We start from the raw sequence: 18,573 nt of genomic DNA, 5'->3' as shown, positions 1-18,573 counted from the left end.
GCTTAAGCAGGAGCAGTGTGAAGGTAGATAGACCTGCCTATCTTTAGTCAGCATTTGCAGACATCATCAGTGTCCGTTGGGTTTTAGGGGGACTGCACAGGAGTACGTTGGCGGTGAGTAAAAAGCCCTCATTTTTCGTCCAAACGAAAACACATATGTGGACGAACACATTTGTGGGACCATAAAAAACACTTAACATGGTTGTTTTTTAGGGTGAAAGACGACATGAGCAAAATCGGGGGTTTCTCCTCTAGCTTTTTCAATTTTCATTTAACAGTCATTATAAATACTGATACTGATATTGGTAAATAGCTAATACAACAAGTAATATTGTTACTTTAATAAATGAGTAATGTTTTCATTTACATTGGAATAAGTGAAGAATTTTTCTTATATAAAAAGTGAAAATGACACGGATGGATGTTATAATTACTTCTAACTGGGGATCGGATGAATATTGGTTTTTGGAACTTTCATACTGATTTAATGTTTTAGGCTTAAATCTTAACAACTTGGGTGACATTTGTACTGTTACCATTTGACTGAAACTTAGGTTTCCAAGTCTGTATCCATTACTTTTGTGCTTTTGTTTACTTTTTAAGCGTTTTCATATGTTCTTATGCAATCAGATTCACAGTTACAGCAACTTTTTCCATTTTCTAATTCATTAATTAATGTTCTTTTTTATGTGGACTTTGCCATACTTGTTCTGTTCTCTTAAAATTACAGGGACTAGATCAGAACTAAACTATTAGAACTATCAGAAACTAAAACAGTACTCCAGTTAAAGATGGGCATATCTCAGAATTTCCAAAACCAGTCAATGAAACGTGATTTTTCTGAGACAAATGTCATCATTTTGGCAGGTTTACATGGATGACGAGAAGAAACAGCAACTGAAAAAGAGGCAGGTAACTGACAAAACTGAAAATCAGTAAGACCTAAATGATATACCATGACTTGAAATGTGTTGGAAACTAAAACAGATGTGATGTCTTTTATTATTGTTAGTTGTCTGTTGAAAATTGTTGCCAGTTCACATTGGCAGTGATTATCAGCTGTGGTTATGAAAAGTGTTTCAGGGACAGAGATACGAGGAGCAATTTTGGCATGAAGGCCTGCGATGTGTCTGTCACATTTTCCTTTCTCCTCAGTCTCTGTCTTCTTTTTTTCTGACACCCAGTTTTTGTTCATTTTCCAGCCAGAGAAGAGGAAAGCAAACAAAGCAGGTACCGCACTAAGTCAGTCCACCTCCTCCACCTTCTTCACCCTACTAAATCTATCAGCACTCATGAGAGGAGACACTAAGGTCTTCGTGAGTGTCCACATATACATACATATAGTGGAATTTTGCCAAAGAGTGGCAGAGAGTTAGAGACTGAAATGAAAGCAAACCCCCAAAAAAGCAAAAAATAACAAGAAACATGACAGCTCTGATGTCATTCACCATTAGAAGCCATTAGTGGTTTTGAATGTTCCATTGAATGTTTTTAAGTCAGTGTAGTGTGGGTGAAAGCTCATTGACATCTTACTATCACCCCATAAGTAACTTCACACACACTTGTGTGGATGTTTAGCAGTAAATTGGGAATGCTAAGGCAGAAGTGGGGGTCACAGTAGCTCTTTGACTAGCACAGATTCTATTAGACCTCCAAAATCACACGCACACACACACACTTGCACAAGCCATCACTCCATCGCCACCTACCAGCCGATGTTACGACGTCACCAGCAATGGCCCGTCCTTCTTTTTTCCTTGGCAACTTGTCTGTCGAGCTGAGGTGATTCAGACCTGAGGAATGATGAAAGAGAGAGAGAGTGAAAAGAGGGATAGGGAGGGCTTCATAAGAAGACAGATGTGCTCATGGACCTGTCACCACCTTAACACTGCACCATTTCCAAACACTTGACTTTCTCTATTTCTGCATTCATCTTCATAGAGCTCTCTGCTGCCGCTTGGACACTGATCTTTCACTGTTTTTATTTTTGTATTTTTTAATACAAAATAGATAATTGAAAAAAACATACATTTTGGTTTTCTAGTTTTTATCTTTACTGAACATTCAGAATGTTCATACAACACAAGCCACATCACCTGTTAACATATACATGTTTGTTTTATGTACTTTTTATGCATTTTACACACTCACAAAGTGATGAAAGCAAGGAAGCAACAATACAGCCAGTAAACAAGGCCAGTGCTAGAAGTGATTCAAATACACAAGTGGCAGCACACAATATTTTATGAATGAAACTACAAATTCCTGTCCCGTTCAGCACTGTAGCAATCAGAATTATTGTCTGAATGCCAAGAAAAATGCCCAACAGATTTATTTTCCCAAGTGGAACATTACGGCTTTGCCATACTGGTCCACTTGATTGATCTTTATTATTTATTTATTTATTTGAAATTTTAAGTTATTACAATCAGAACGGGGGGATAGGAAAGATGTAGACAAGAGAAGTTCAAGAAAAGGAGGGGGAAAGAAAAACAGAGGGGAAGAGGAACAGTGAGAAAAGACACAAAAGATTCACTGGATCACCTGCTGGAAAAAGGAGAGCCACTGGAGGGGCAGCACCACCCTCCTAGTAAAAAGCTGAGGAGAGCCCCAGACAGAAGGGGGTTCACCCAGCAGCCACGTTGCAGAAGCCACAGGGGGCTGCAGCGAGGTGCACGCAGGCTCCGCCAGCAGCCTGCTACGTCAGAGCGGACCGAGCCCCGGGCTCAGAGACCTGAGCCCCCTCCACCTGACCGAGCCACGGGCACCAGGCGCCATCAAGCAGCTGCCGGGAGTGAGCCAGTACACACCCGGGCACCCAGCCCCGGACACTGAAACCCATCAACGCACCGACAGGTGAGAGCATCAGCCACTAACACAGAAAGAACGAGACTGAAAATACTAGGGGCAAAAATGAGCTTTTGAACCTCACTAAATTTTACATTTAGTGAGGTTCAAAGTAAGCAATGCTTCTTGGAAACAACTGAAAACAAGGGAGGATGTTTCTAAATGTTCGGACCAGGTGGATGAATATATGACAACATCATCCAGGCTAAGCATCACAGTTTTTCACTCCAGCTAGTACAGTCCTCACGGGACTTAAATGGGATAACTGGAGAAAATCATCTGTATTGTTAACCATTCCTCGCCGTCAGTCCCCTGACCGTGGTCAGGAGACGCGAGGGGAGATGCTTCCTCCAGGGCCGAAGTTTGTCCTCCTTCGGGGTTAACTCCCTTCACTTTGTGGAGTAGTGAGGCAGGCAGAAATCAGCTGAGACACCGGAGAGTACTGAAGAGATGAGGCTTTAATAACAGTACTGCACACTTCAAAGTACAATGCATAGGCTGTAGCCCGTTAGAACGCTGCTCCCGGTCGCCCTCTCTACCCGTGACACACTCTCTCTCTCTCTTTTCTTTTCCGCTCCCCGCGTTTCCTTCACGCGCATGCTCACACACACATCACATACACTCCTCACTGCACCCAGCCACACACAAGACGGCAATTCCCGCAACAGTATTACCAAAAGCAGATATTTCGGATGCTTGGGGAGTCAAAGTAAAATGCCAATAGCCTTTCAGTAGATTGAGTTTGGGTTACAAAAGTGGTCGATCCCGCTGTATCAATACAATGTTCCATTCTAGGAATGTCATGGTCCTTCTGTCCTCGCTGGCCAACCTGCCATTTGTGTTTGTTTCCTCCATCTGTAGTTCCCTGTCTGTCCCTGTTCTCTGTGTGCGTGTCTACCGGTGTTCTTGTCCTTGTGCAACGTTGGGCCTGGAGAGGTTCCCACTCTGGAGCCAGCCACACCTGCCGACAATCACACTAACCAGCTGCTGATGATCCTCATCACAGGAGCGCTATTTAACAGAGTGGCTGGGCTTCAATCAACGCCTGATTCTTGTGTTAGTCAGTGAAACTCCAGCTCACGCAAAAGGTGAAGAAAATTAACTATTGCATCTTGTTCATGTCCAGAAAACCATGGGGAGAGTGTGGAGGGAGCCAGGCACGTTTGTAAATATCCCATGGGTGTTGTGGAGAGCAAAGATTGGGAGAAGGATTCACTGCACTGGGAGCTGGGAAATCACCACTGAGCAAATGTCTTTTATTGGAACTGTTTGCACTTCTCTGGGGGTTTTTTCACTGTAAATAAATTCATCGTCACTGCTCAGAAAGTCCTGCGATTGGGTCCTGTATTTCACAACTTGACAAGGAAGATGAATAGAGTCAGTTTTAGTAATAGAATTAACTTTCGCGTAATCATTATAGAACCAAGGACTGCTATTGAACTTCGGTACTAATATACAGGGTGAACTCTATGCGCTAGTGCTCAGAATAGCTTTGTTCAATAAGATAGTTTACTTCCTTTTGCATTACATTCCTTTTCATTGGGTTTGGCTCGGCAAGCATGTTGCTTAATTGGCTTATGTTCATCCACATCAAATGCGTGTACAGGACTACAGTTTGGCGAGGGTGGTAAGAGAAAAGTAATAAGTTGCTTCCTATCAGATTGATAATATCGGCTTCAGATTTAGATGGGTGGGCTACAAAAGTTTCTAGATTATTTAAAATCTCAAAATTTTCTCACCAGACGTCACTTTTTACAAGCAGTCTGTTATCAGGGGTTCATGGGGAGGAGCGACACCAGCAGTGCTCTGCAGGGCTGGCACAACCAAGTGGTTTCTTGGGTAATACAATTTCATGTGTGGATTTAATGTGGCAAACCCTATACTTTCTCTGTATCTCTGGGGTTTGGATCACATAATTAGTGTCACTGATTTTCCATTCTACCAGATATGGACAAGTAAACTGGGCTTGCAGGCTGGATCCTACTATAGGATCCAAAACTTTCTTTCCAGGCTGGAAACTTCTGTTAACATTTTTTTTTATCATAACAAGCCTTCATTTTAGCCTGAGCATGTGTCAAGTTTTCCTGAGCTACTGACATTCAAGGTAGAGATTCTCCCAAAAAACTGCAAACAGTGTCAAGCACATTATGTTGGGTTTTGGACATTTCTGACAACCATTTCTCTTTCAGGAGCCAAAGGTGACCAGATACCACATGACCAAACACTAGATCTGCCGGACTGAACTCTTAAGGATTCCTAAATGGCTTCCCTAGCGACAAACAGCAATAATTGCAGATCCTCGCCCCATTACCTACCAGACTCTGGGCAAAACTTGAGCAGCATGGTTTTGAAAACTTTGAGTTTTGGAAAACAGTGAGTCAGGGATAGGTACATCCGGTAACCGCAAAAATACACGCTACTGTCGATTTTCCTAGCTTACAAACAAATAGAGCTCTGTGCCATTTTCTAGGGGTGTGTGGCTATTACAGAGGATTCTGTAAGAATTTCTCCAGTGTTGTGGCTCCCCTCAAACCGTTTGTGTGGACAATTTCTTGTCAGACTGCTTGTGAGTCTGCGAGGGCATTACTGTGTAGTTCCCCAGTTCCTGCTGTACCCTATTTCACCTCTCTTTTTAAACAAGAAATTGACAGTAGCACTTGTGATCCGACTGTTGTTCTCATGCAGGAGGATCGGCAATAGTTCAACAAACATCAAATGAACTATAGCAAGAGTGAGGAGTGCAGTCAATGGAGAGGGGTTCAGAGTAGAGTTGCTAGTGCTCAGAAGTGCATCAGAAGCAGCCATTTAAGATGGTTTGGGCATCTGACTAGCATGGCTCCTCTTCCAGGCATGTCCAACAGGGAGGAGGACCTGGGGCACATGCAGGACACACTGGAGAAATTAAATCTCTCGGCTGGCCTGGAAACACTTCAGTGTTCACCAAGATAAGCTGGAGGAAGCGGCTAGGGAGAGTGGGCAATGTCCGTCTGCTATCAGGTTGTCAAATAGTCAACGACATGTTTGTGGTAATATGTCAATTAATTTAGATCAACTTCAAAACTGCAAATCTGTTGCCATTTGTTTCTGTCTACACACAGAGAAATTCACATTTACTATTTGCTTTCAAAGTTCAGCCAGAAAGTCAGAGGTCTGACATGCTGAATGATGTAGCAGGACGATTTAACTGCACATGACATAGACACTTGGCAACCTTGCTTTTATATAGCAATATAGCCAGCCTAAACAACCAGTTAGCAACTAACTGAGTTGAGCCCTCTGTTAAAAAGAGATGTGTTGCAGACAAGTTGTGTTTATCAATGCAGACCAACTCAGATTGATTGCAGCATGTTGACAACCTGTCAGGATTTAGAAATTAGATGGCAAACCTTCACCAATCTGTCTGAGAATGACTACAGTCACTCCAAGTCAGACAGCGATAATTTTTAGACAGGCTGCCTACTACCAGGCAACCAAAGGTGGTTGCACAGAAACTGAGGGTTTTGTACACTCAATCTCTGGATGACCAGTTGCTGCAACTAGTTGGAATTGCAGTCACCGGGCAACACCAATATTTTTTAGTGGCAAGCAGGTTGCTGTTATAATTCTTACTCTAGTGTGCCTGACAATGATTAAGGAATGACTCGGGTTACTTCCCACTTGTATTTTCACACTCCTTCAGAGTTTTACAAATGTACTTTTGGAAGTAAACGGAGTTACGATACGGAGTTGCCTTAGTTGGGTCAGCACATTCAATAAGAGAAAGTTTGTCTACTTGGCCACTTGCACGATACAACAATCACCAGTTTTCTACAAGGACCTCCACAGTATGATTCCAGGGGAGGCAGCTGACTCTGGGCCCAGATTAACTTTTAGAACCGACACCAAGACCAGAACAAGCAGAGCAGAGAGGAGTCCAGCAGATCTGTCTGCCAGCAACAGAGCACCGCCAGAGAGCTATATGAAAGCTGGGTCTGGTTATAATTGTTTGGTAGGGTGGAGGAGTTGGACACCAGGGGTTATGTTTCCATGCCCCTGTGTGTGAATGTGGATGATCCAAAAGCCCATGTCTGCATATGTCACTGGTATGAAGCAGAATCCAAGAGTGAATTCTCTATAAGCTCTCCTGTATGAAACCACTAAGCCAGGCTGGAAAGGAACTGAGATCTTTATCAGACTATAGATCAATACATAGTGAAATAGCACAAGGATGTACAGTGGCAGCCACTTGATAAGGGTCTTTAATTAGTACTGGAGAGATTTATTTTGTTGTCAAAAACCTCTCGTGTCTTTACAATTTAGTTAACAGAGCAACCCCTAAAGCCTCTAACAAGAAAAAAAAAAAAGAGACGTTAATTACAGTGATCTCGTTTGTCGTTCTTTAACAGTGAGGGAGCCATTTTACATGCAGCTTGATGTGGGTTTCCAACATTTGACACTGTTTTCATGGTCAATTATCCTTTTGAGAGGAGATAGCATTATTTAAGACATTGCCATTCAAGCGTTTCTTACAAAATGCAATGCTTGAGGATATGGCGGAAAATGTAAGGGAAACACGAGATTTATTGTATGACTCAACAAATACAATAAGAACAGATGAGTCATTCGCAAATGTCGTTACAGTTGAGTTTGGATAGTGTAGGTCACATCCCGAAACTGCAGTGCTATGTGGCACAGTGGAAAGGTCTATTCAGAGAGCTAGCTTCTGCTTCTCATTACTCTGAAGAGAGAGTATCTGTTCTGCATGCTCTGCACTGTTATAAGCTTAGCACATTTTGTGAAACGTGATCGCCGAACACTAACTTAAATAGAAAAGTCACCAGATGTGATAAAAAGGGACTTCATTTTCTTTAAAGGTGTGATAACATTTAAAAGATACTAATTAAATAGTTTTAAGAATACTGTAAATTATTTCTATTTGCACACAATAACAGAATTATATCAGGAAAAAAAAGCTACCAGGGTCGGGATTATTCACTCCCTAAAAAACTGACCTTTTGAGTGAACTGTAACACTAACGACGGCCGTCCAGTGATCTGCTCTGACTTTTTGATGCTCAAATTTCAAACTTACACACAGCATAAAAACTTCAAGGGTTTTAGCCGTCACTTGAAAAAGCATCATGCATCGGGGTGGATATACAAAGTTATTACAGTTTTATCAAAGTGTCAAGAACTGTAGCGAGAAGCATCATCAAGAAATTCAAAGGCAGTCTTTTCAATATATGCAAAGTACAGAACAAGTCTAGCAGAGATAGAAAGCCAACGATTTCAAAGACTCTGGAAAGAAAACTATTGAGAAATGTGACTGAACAACTGCCAAGACACTAGTGTCTTAGTGCCTAGTACACTTAGCCAAGACTGGAATTGTAGTCTCAAAGAAGACAATCACTAGAACCCTGCACAGGAATGGACTGGAAGGTTCCAGACCAAGAAAATCTGTCATGATCCTGGGTGTGACCCGGTGTTTTGTGTGAAATTTATATTTCTTGATTATTTGTAATTCATGGTTTTAGTTCTCTTGAGGTTATATTTTGTTTTTCTAGCTCAGGGGTGAGCAACTCCAGGCCTTGAGAGCCGGTGTCCTGCAGGTTTTAGATATCACCCTCGGTCAACACACCTAAATCAAATGATTAGTTCATTACCGGGCCTCTGGAGAACTACAAGACATGTTGAGGAGGCAATTTATCCATTTGAATCAGCTGTGTTGGATCAAGGACACCGGCACTCGAGGCCTGGAGTTCCCCACTCCTGTCCTAGCTTGTAGTTTCAGTCAATGTGCCTTCCCTGTGTCTGTGTTATATCTACTCCATAGCTTTTTTCCTGTCCCATGCCTCTCTCTCAGTGTCAAGTCCGCGTCTCTGTGTTATACTTCCAGTTTTACTTTGACAGTCTGTTTTTTTTTTTTTTTGTCCTCATCCTCCTCCCTTTGTCACGTCGTACTCTCACAATGCTGTGTTTTTTCCTTCCATGTTTCTAGCCGTTTCCAAGTTTAAAGTTCCTGGATTGTTTTCTTGTTTTCTACTTGAAGTTTCTTGTTTCCAGTTTCTAGTTTAGTTTTGTATTTAATGTCAGTTTTTTCCAGTAATAAAAGCTGCCGCTTTCAGTTAAATTCCTGAGTGTGAGTCCTGCATTTGGGTCCTACATCCTGCCTGCCACACGGCAAACCTTGACAGAACGACATGGTGACAAGATGGGCCCAGCGGACTCAGCCTGTGAGAGGGGCATTCTCCGAGTACAAAGGCAAGGTGAATTTCCCATGCCCCAGACTCTCAGACAATTTCTGTCAGGCTTAATGCTATCGAGATGATCCTCGAGTGCAGGCCATACCTTCGCCAGCTCTCTGGCTTTATGGACTTCATTAAGGAGCTGCGCAAAGCCAGGGAGGCAATTCAGGCTCGGGAGCTGGTTAAACGCATCCGCTTCCGATTGTGAGTCATGCATTTGGGTCCTACATCCTGCCTGCCACACAACAAACCTTGACAAAATCTCTGCTTCAAATCAGAATGAAGTGTGCTAAGGACAACCTGGAGAAAAATTATACATACTGTAAGCATGTCCTCTAGTCAGATGAGATTAAAACAGAGACACTGTTTATGAGTTCCTACAGTGAAACACAGTGGTGGGAGTATTATGCTCTGGGGAATGCTTTGCGTCTAGAACTAGGTATCTTATCAAGGTGGAAGTAATGTTAAATGGACCGGCTCTTATGTAGCACTGTTCTACTCTGCTGGAGAACAAACCGTTTTATACAACATGCCTCATTCAGCCATTCAAACACATTTATACAGCCACTTTTTTCTTTGAATACCTTGGTTTGAAGGCTGGATAAAAGCATCAACCTTCTAATAAGTAGATGACCTGCTCTACCTCCTGAGCTGCAGCCATGAAGAAAGAAAGATATGAGAAGATTTTGAAAGAAAACCTCAAGCAGTCAGAAACAAAACTGGGTCTGAGTTTGTCGTCCTACACAACAACAAACCAAAACATACATTGCTGCTGGTGAAGAACTACATTCTACAAGACCAAAGTCATAATTTTGTGTCCATGTGTAAAATAAAATAATGTAATCTTCCAAAACCAAAATAGAACATTTGGGAATTCTGTAGTAAAAATTCTTTGCTCCGTTGAATAGCACTTGGGAGATGCTTAAAAGAACAAAATAATCCTGAAGAGGCTAATAATTCTGCCCTCATCTGTACATATATTCATAAAACTGAGTGAAAATCGAATTTTATTCAAATCTAAGTGTATCAAACCAGGTTTAATTTAGCAATTTACTTTTATGTATTTTTTTGGATCAGACCATGTAAGAGCATGCTACACATTGCTCCTACTTAACTTGCAATGCTCATATTGCAATACTGGAAATTATTATCATTATTGTGTCAAATTATCTGAAAATATCCAACAGATGCAAGAAGCTGAGTGGGAGGGGTCAGGGACTGCAAGTGGGTTGTTGCTCGTTCTTAGGAATCCCCAGCAATGTTTTTCTACCCTGCAGCTTTTTAGGAAAACCATGGAGAACAAACAACATGAGGTAAAACAGGGTCAGACCACGAGTTTACTTCAGTGTCTATTTACTGTACAAGGATTCTGCTGGGGATCAGCTGGATGCAATAAAGTCATCAAAAGACTTGATGGTTTCTAACATAAACCAGACATGAGAGAGTGCTTTGCAAAAAAGGGGTTTACATAATAAAACTACAAAAAACGTATGAAAATAGACGAAGCGTTGGAAGAAGTGACTATAGGAGACCCAAGAGACCACAAAGGATGACAAAGGTTTTAAAAAAATCAAAGTACGGCTATGAAAATGTAGTTTATCAAAATTAAGTTGGAATTTCAAACCTACACAAATTCTGTTTGGTAAGCCAACACAGAACTTCCTGCCTAAAGTGCTTAAATGAGTGACCGACAAAATACTTTAAACTCAGTGTTTCAGGTTATAGATACAAATAAATGTGCAAATTTCCAGTCAAACTTTTACTTTCTAATAAAAAAAACATGGGGGCATTTTTATAATTCCTGTCAGTGTTGTTGTCATGCTGATCTCATTTGTTTACTCTCTTTAGATCAGATCCCGTTGGTACTTATTCCCTCTTTGCCAAAGGTGTATTGGGGACATGTGTGGCTCGCGGGTTTCATGCTGAAATAAAGGCACAACGACAATATATGAAGAATCTGTTGAGCTCTGCAGGGCATGTCAGATTTGCGTAATTAAACTTGACAGCCAAAATGCATTTGAGTTTAAAAATAATAATAATAATAATAATAATAATAATACAACAATCACAATCCTTAAAATTCTGTTTGTGTGACACTAATGGCTGGGAAAAGCTGAAGAGAACAGTATGGCAGCATGCCCTTAAATTAATGAATTCTTTACGTTCAAACTGCCATACTGAAGCTTCTTCAATGCTTTCCACTAGTTTTTTCTCCATCTTAACAGAAATGAGTTTTCTTGAGTACGTTTGTATGTAGAGGCATAATCAAAGCAGGATCGAAGTGTAAAAATTTGCGCTGTCAGTGCTAATCTCGTTAAAATGATGTTAACGCCATAACCGCATTAACGCGGCAAATCTCCGTTAGCGAGTTAACGCGGATTGCCCCGTGCGTGGGGCTGCACCTGCACATGTTAACGAGCTAACTGTGCTATTGCATTGACGCCGTGCAGCCCCGTGCAGTTACAGTGTACATATAAAAAGAGCTTGTTGTTTCCTATCAATTTTTTCTATTACACACCTGTCTTAAAAACTAGGACGCTATAGCTAGTATTAGCTGTTAATTTAGTGTTTGCTATACTAAGGGTTCTTAGCCCTAGTGGGCTGCTAACTTAACAGTAGCTAGGAGTAGTCTGCAGGTATAGATAGGCTTATATAATACTGTTGGATTTATACACAAGTCCCCACTTTGCTCTTCTCCAACATCTCGCCAAATATGGTCATCCCAAAAAATGTAAATAAATAAATGTTAGTGAACAGTAGTCCATAAACCAACGACATTATGGCTATGTCCAACTTTCTTACATGCATGGCGTTGCCTCAAAGGCATTTCTTTTAAAATTGTGTTTTACAAAATTCTACAAATATGACTATGCCCAAATATTGTTTAAAATGATTACAGTTACAATACAGTAGTTTGTTCGATGATTACTGGTTGAAGCTGTAATATAACGCACAGTGATTTAGAGTAAGAAAAGATCCTGTACAAACACATAAATTAACATTTGCACACACATATACACACGCACACAGAAACCCTGTCCAGCTGGACACTTTATGCATGTTTTGGGTAATGGCTGACATGGTTGGTGGTTAAGCGGTCAGGCATCCACCACCCCCAGCAGTGTTTGAGGAAAGACCAAAACCACCACCTCCTCTCCTCAGCCAAACCTCCAGTAGCCTCAGGAGAGGGAGAATATTCCTCCATGCAAGTGTGTGTGTGCGCAGCAACACCTCCAGCACCGCCCTCATGTGAGCCAAGCCCCTATCATAACAAACTAAAAACAAACTCTAAATGGTGTTGCGACACAGTGCATGTTTGGATCTCACTCTTGGTAATGATCATGATTTTTTTCCTCCCAGGAGAAAAACGGAGTTACACAGGCCATCTGCTGCCATACAAGTTAGATAACATTCCTCATAAAACCGATCCCCAGTCAGCCAGACGTCAGCCTGAAGATGATATGCCAAACTGCAGCAACTTAATATGTGTGTTTGAGAGAGAGAGAATGCAGTGGGCTTTGCGTGTTATCAGTCACTGTCGTAGTAAACAGCCTTGATTAGTCATATGCTCGGAAGATCTGTGACCCCTAGGATATCTGCCAGGAAAAAAGCAACACGTATAGCGACATACACACACTGATAGCAAAGTTAATATTCCCACACACAAACACGCAAATCCTACCTCAACAAAATTCTGCCAAGGACTTCTTCTGCTCTCATTGAACAATTGTTTGGCTAGCTCTATCAGATCTTCTTAGAGGTTTCCTCTAAACTACCAATCAGGTTAACTCTCCAAGACCCAGAGCTTGTCACCACCTTCACAAAAAGAGGGACTTTTAATCTAGCTTTGGCATCCACCTTCAGAACACAATTTTTCCTCTGTGCCTCTTTCTTTGTAAACTCGGTTATGTGAAACAGTCTGTGGTTAAATTCACAATCAAGTCCTCTGGCTCAGAGTAAGGCAGTTTATCCAATTATCAGCTATGTTTGGAAGCTTGCTATGCACCTCTGTTGCTCTGCAGTTTTACGAATGTATAAGAGGTATTGAGACATTAAGGACTGCAGGTCTGGCATGGTCACGCTAGCATTTAAAATTGTGATATTTCATCACACAATTGAATCATTTAGCAGAACCACATGAAGTAACAAAGAAAGGATGCTTTTTTCCATAATAGGTTCAATTTTAGTGAACTTTATGGATAAATTTGGGTCATTAATACCAAACTGTCTTCACAGTGCCATTTTTACCTTTAAGCAACTCACACTTGGTAAGCCTTAAAATACCCTACCACACCCAAAGCCCTGTTGGTTTGACTAATATCAGTACCATTAGTCAAATGTACCATGCACGGGCTTAAAGAGGTGGCTTTTCTTTGTTAATTGCTATGAATTAATTGCAATTTGATGTGTAACAACAAATAAACCTACACTCCATGTAAGAGGACTTAAAAATCACCCTAAATAAGCCAAAAAAGTGTGTTCTCTTTAGAGCTGACAGAAATTTAGAATTAGGAATTTACCGTGTGGCTGCCATTACAATAAACAATAAGTAGCAATCACCATCCATCTATAAAATATACCGCATACACAGAGAAGAGAGTTAAAGGATGGCATAGCTGAGGAAGAATGGTTTGATGAAGAATGTTTTTTTGTTCAAACCCAAAGTGTAAATACACATTCTAACTGGAGCCCTGGAGTAAGTCAGAGTCCTTTCAGCAGGGGTTCAAAATTTGGGGTCGTCATGTGGGTCGTGTGCCCTTTGAATAGTTCATGCGTGCTTAGCAGACAGTTGAAATGTATGATGATTACATACAAAGTTGTGTTTTAACGTCTTACCTTTTAAAAAACTATCTCAAACTTCTGTGCAGTTATATCTCTATGGCACGACTAGCATACAGTGGCTTGCAAAAGTATTCGGCCCCCTTGAACTTTCCCACATTTTGTCACATTACAGCCACAAACATGAATCAATTTTATTGGAATTCCAGGTGAAAGACCAATACAAAGTGGTGTACACGTGAGAAGTGGAACGAAAATCATACATGATTCCAAACATTTTTTACAAATAAATAACTGAAAAGTGGGGTGTGCATAATTATTCAGCCCCCTGAGTCAATACTTTGTAGAACCACCTTTTGCTGCAATTACAGCTGCCAGTCTTTTAGGGTATGTCTCTACCAGCTTTGCACATCTACAGACTGAAATCCTTGCCCATTCTTCTTTGCAAAACAGCTCCAGCTCAGTCAGATTAGATGGACAGCGTTTGTCAACAGCAGTTTTCAGATCTTGCCACAGATTCTCGATTGGATTTAGATCTGGACTTTGACTGGGCCATTCTAACACATGGATATGTTTTGTTTTAAACCATTCCATTGTTGCCCTGGCTTTATGTTTAGGGTCGTTGTCCTGCTGGAAGGTGAACCTCCGCCCCAGTCTCAAGTCTTTTGCAGACTCCAAGAGGTTTTCTTCCAAGATTGCCCTGTATTTGGCTCCATCCATCTTCCCATCAACTCTGACCTTCCCTGTCCCTGCTAAAGAGAAGCACCCCCAGAGCATGATGCTGCCACCACCATATTTGACAGTGGGGATGGTGTGTTCAGAGTGATGTGCAGTGTTAGTTTCCCGCCACACATAGCGTTTTGCATTTTGGCCAAAAAGTTCCATTTTGGTCTCATCTGACCAGAGCACCTTCTTCCACATGTTTGCTGTGTCCCCCACATGGCTTGTGGCAAACAGCAAACGGGACTTCTTATGGTTTTCTGTTAACAATGGCTTTCTTCTTGCCACTCTTCCATAAAGGCCAACTTTGTGCAGTGCACGACTAATAGCTGTCCTATGGACAGATTCCCCCACCTGAGCTGCAGATCTCTGCAGCTCGTCCAGAGTCACCATGGGCTTCTTGGCTGCATTTCTGATCAGCGCTCTCCTTGTTCGGCCTGTGAGTTTAGGTGGACGGCCTTGTCTTAGTAGGTTTACAGTTGTGCCGTACTCCTTCCATTTCTGAATGATGGCTTGAACAGTGCTCCGTGGGATGTTCAAGGCTTTGTAGCCTAAGGCTATGTCCACACGTACACGGGTATTTTTGAAAACGGAGATTTTCCGTTTTCGTTTTAAAAAATAATCCCGTCCACACGTAAAGGCAGAAATGAAGGAAAACGCTGCTAGGAACATGCCAAAGCAGCAGGTGGCGATATATTCCTAACCGTGTAGAAATGTTGGCCAATCAGAAGTCTAGAAGCCTCGGTGGGAAATAGTAAACAAAGCTGGGGCATAGAAGCAGAACCGAGTCGTATGTGTGGAGGGACAGTAACTGTGTGTGTATATGTAAGCATTTAAACACTGCAGAGAGTACAATTAACAGTAACAGTATTGTAGAAATTCATTTCACCGAAACAACAACGTGGCGCACAGTGTGACGTCAAAAAAGGCGCACACCTTTGACGCTGCGTTTTCTCCGTTTTTCTCGTCCACACGTAAATGCAAAAACGGAGTTTTAGAAAATCTCCACCCTGGCCGGAGTTTTTAGAAATCTCCGTTTTCAGTGACTGAAAACGCCGTTTACGTGTGGACGAAAGGTGCAAACGCATAGAAAAATCTGCGTTTTCAAAAATACCCGGGTACGTGTGGACGTAGCCTAAGCCTGCTTTAAATTTCTCAATAACTTTATCCCTGTCCTGTCTGGTGTGTTCTTTGGACTTCATGGTGTTGTTGCTCCCAATATTCTCTTAGACAACCTCTGAGGCCATCGCAGAGCAACTGTATTTGTACTGACATTAGATTACACACAGGTGCACTCTATTTAGTCATTAGCACTCATCAGGCAATGTCTATGGGCAACTGACTGCACTCAGACCAAAGGGGGCTGAATAATTACGCACACCCCACTTTGCAGTTATATATTTGTAAAAAATGTTTGGAATCATGTATGAGTTTCATTCCACTTCTCACGTGTACACCACTTTGTATTGGTCTTTCTCGTGGAATTCCAATAAAATTGATTCATGTTTGTGGCTGTAATGTGACAAAATGTGGGAAAGTTCAAGGGGGCCGAATACTTTTGCAAGCCACTGTATGTTGCTACGTTTCAGAACTATTGCAAGGCTCCACGATCCACCATTGCTGTAAACAAATGGTCCATTTGAGCAGTGTTTCCTAACCACTGTGCCGCGGCACATGATCAGGTGTGCCATGGAAGATTATCTGGTTCCACCTGATTAGTACTCTAAGCGACCAGTGTGAGTAACGAACAGACCAATTACATTCTCTTCCACTAGCTGGCAGTACAACTACCTACTCTAATTAAATGGGTTGCCAACTGCCAGTAAAAGGGAAGAAGAGGAAGAAGAAATTGCATATGCTGTGAGTGAGACAATGCAGCGTGTAATAGCAATTGATCAATATTTGAGAAGAAAAGTTTGTCTACTTGACCCCGGTCCTGGAGAAAATGCCAACCCAGATGAAGGCCCTAGCATTAGTGCTGGTCAGAAGAAAGAAAGAAAGAAAGGTATACTGGGAACAAACCGAACCAATTCCACTATGCCTGGTGCGCGGGAAAAATTATCAATATGCTTTTTGTGACATTTTTGTTTGTGTGATTTTCTAATGTGAAAAATCTCAAAAGGTTGGAAAACATTGCATTGGCATGAACGGAGATGATGTGACTCCTACATGCAAAAGCTCTGATTCTAATCAACTGCAACATTCCCAACACTTGCAATAAATCTAATATCTTAAGACTCTGTGGGTGGGAGGAAGTCAGAGTAACCAGGGAAAACCCACACAGACGGAAGACCATGCAAAATCCACACAGAAACCATGGCCCTTCTTGTTGTGAGGCCACAGTGTTAACCGCTTCACCACCAAGCCACCCCAATTCCAAAATGATGCTTTTTGAATCTTTTTGATGGTTTTGTGATCACTAAAAATATCAGGTCACTGCTCAACTTCTGCTTTTTCGGAAAAAGATCAAACATACAAAAAACGGTGTCTAGCTATCTTATGGAAAAACAAACAACCTACACACTTTCACAGTGTTTTTCTTCAGAAAGGTTAGCTCACAAAAATCAAGTTTGACCAGTTTTGGGGTTTATGGAAGATCGGCTGTGACTTTCCAAAGAATAATTATAAAATTATTTGAAATACATGGAAAGAAACCTGAACTGTCTCCTGTGTAGGGCTGTCATTTTTATTACACTATTTTTAATATGCTTTGGCAAATTCTTACAGCAGCAATGTCATTTTCATCTCTCTCAATGCAGTTCTCAAAACAGGTAGTTTTCATAACACAGACTCGCATCTGTAAAAATAAAAATACTAAAACAATGAAAAAGTTTTTTTTTCACACATTTCAAAACATGAAAAGTCAGCCAATCACTTCAACTCTGTGATTAATCAATAAAAACCTTAACACTGTTTTACGTGTCAAACTGTTTTTTACTTTTATCAAAGCCTTACTGACTTTGGAAGGAATACAGCAAAAATAGGCATGATGTAGAGTCAAAGTGAACATAATGTGTTCAGATACAAAAATGAAATGTGAAGAATTTATTTGAAACTTTTACAACATTTCTGACACAGAAAAAAAGCAAAATGAAAATATATGCATCAGAAAACAGACAAAGAAAATCACACAATCTGAGAACATAGCACCAGCTAATCACACTACAGTCATTCAGATTGCATTCAGTTTACTGACAGGAAGGCAACAGTAACTCAAATAACCACTGGTTGCAAACAGGCTATGCAGAAGAGCATCTCTGAAAGTACAACACATCTGACCTTCTGCTACAGTAACAGAAGACTGCACACACCTGTCAGCTAACAATATGAAACTAGGGCTAAATTTTGCACAGACTCACCAAAATTGGATACACAGAAGTTTGGAAAAACACTGTTAGTCACCAGATCTCTGTTCAGTTGAGCATCCTTATGATGTGCTTGATTGTATTTTGTAAAATGCTGCAAAAAAAACACAAGAAAAAACACAATGGAAAATGAAAAAGCAGCAGAAGTTGAATAAAACACAATGGAAGAAGAAAAGACCACTGTGTTTTTTTAATTTGTTAAGGGGGGCTGGCTTTGGCTGGATTCGTTTCCGTTTCTGTTGTGTTTTATTCAACTTCCAATGTGCTTTGTGTGATTTTGCAGTACTTTTCTATTTGCTGGTGTTTTCTTCTTCTTTCTTTTCTGCAGTGCATTTGACCTCTCAGAGCCACTGTGCATATTTTTACTTTTTGTTTTCACAGATAAAACGTTGATGCTCTGGATGACTCAGATTTTAAATCCTTAAATCAAACCTTTTTTTCAACCTCCAGGACTGGAGGTCGCCTCGGCTTAGTTCAGCGGTGTGAAAAAGTCCTAGATGTGGTAAAGCTCTGGTATTGGTCCTAATTATGTTAACTGCAATGCAACTTTCTCTGACCGCAGCACCAAAGGTTTACAGGACTCTCATTATGCACTTAGACTCTACTGTAAACCAGGAAACAAGGAGCCAGTAAGCTGCTA

At 41.2% G+C, this 18,573-nt stretch overlaps 1 long non-coding RNA gene across 1 annotated transcript; it reads left to right on the top strand.

Moving 5' to 3' along the window:
- The first annotated feature begins 3,893 nt into the window (after positions 1-3,893).
- LOC102083152 (uncharacterized) lies at positions 3,894-5,632 on the top strand. Its single transcript, XR_265729.3, has 3 exons — positions 3,894-3,934; positions 4,897-4,950; positions 5,036-5,632. It is a non-coding gene; the product is annotated as an uncharacterized LOC102083152 (long non-coding RNA).
- Positions 5,633-18,573: the final 12,941 nt, after the last annotated feature.

The sequence above is a fragment of the Oreochromis niloticus genome, linkage group LG8 (genome assembly GCF_001858045.2).
Source record: "Oreochromis niloticus isolate F11D_XX linkage group LG8, O_niloticus_UMD_NMBU, whole genome shotgun sequence".
NCBI classification, from domain to species: domain Eukaryota; kingdom Metazoa; phylum Chordata; class Actinopteri; order Cichliformes; family Cichlidae; genus Oreochromis; species Oreochromis niloticus.
The sequence above is the reverse complement of the archived record's forward strand: the minus strand, read 5'-3'. Positions and strand labels throughout refer to the sequence as shown.